The 895-nt window shown below is 43.2% G+C and overlaps 1 non-coding gene across 1 annotated transcript; it reads left to right on the forward strand.

Moving 5' to 3' along the window:
- Window positions 1–788: 788 nt before the first annotated feature.
- Window positions 789–895, forward strand: LOC125582676. The gene has a single exon (XR_007320132.1). It is a non-coding gene; the product is annotated as a small nucleolar RNA R71 (small nucleolar RNA).

The raw sequence follows: 895 nt of genomic DNA on the forward strand, positions 1-895 counted from the left end.
GGTTTTGCTCAGATTTTCCAGGTAAAGAACCTTGTTGACGATTTTGGTGAGTGTTCATGGCAGCAAGCTGGTTCTCCAAAGCTTTGAACTTGTTGTTGAGATCATTGTAGCTCCCATCAATCTTTGAGTGAAGGTTCTTCAACTCATAACCAACATGCTTCTCACTTCTAGTCTGAGACTCCAAGATTTGTTTCAGTAGGACATCAGTGCTGCTGTCTTGAGGAGTAGAGGTAGAAGGATTAGCTTGTTGTTGAGAAGAATGGTGTCCTTCGTTGTTGCAACCAGGAGGAGGGTTTTGCTGAGGCTGATAGCTTCTTTGCTGGTTGTTCCTAGGCTGATAACCACTCTGTTGGTTGTTGAAATATGATTTCTGTTGGTAGTTGTTGTACTGAAAGTTTGGCTCTTTTTTGTACCAGCTACCATTGTTGTTAATGAAACATAGCTCTTCTTGACCTTCCAAACCCTCAACCTCATGGACAACAGGTGGTGTCTCTTGGTTTGGGTTACCAACAAAGTTCAGCTGCTCTTGGGTGGATTTATCAGCAATGAGTATGTCTATCTTATCCTGTAGAGCCTTTAACTCCTTCCTCGTCTGCTTGTCATCTGTTCTACTGCCTCTGTCATGGTCTCCACTGTAGACTGCATCACTCTTTACCATGTTGTCAACCAGCTCTTCTGCATCTTACTCAGTTCTTCCCAAGAAGAACTCATTGCTAGTTGTATCCAATCTGGCTTTGTACTTAGGAAGAGCACCCCTTTAGAATGTGCTCAGCAAGCTTTCCTTAGAGAAACCATGGTGTGGGCATTGAGCTTGGTAGCCCTTGAATCTCTTCCAGGCTTCACTGAATCCTTCCAAGTTCTTCTGTTGAAAGTTGGAAATCTCATTTCTCAGATT

This window comes from Brassica napus, chromosome C2 (genome assembly GCF_020379485.1).
Source record: "Brassica napus cultivar Da-Ae chromosome C2, Da-Ae, whole genome shotgun sequence".
Classification (NCBI taxonomy): Eukaryota; Viridiplantae; Streptophyta; class Magnoliopsida; order Brassicales; family Brassicaceae; genus Brassica; species Brassica napus.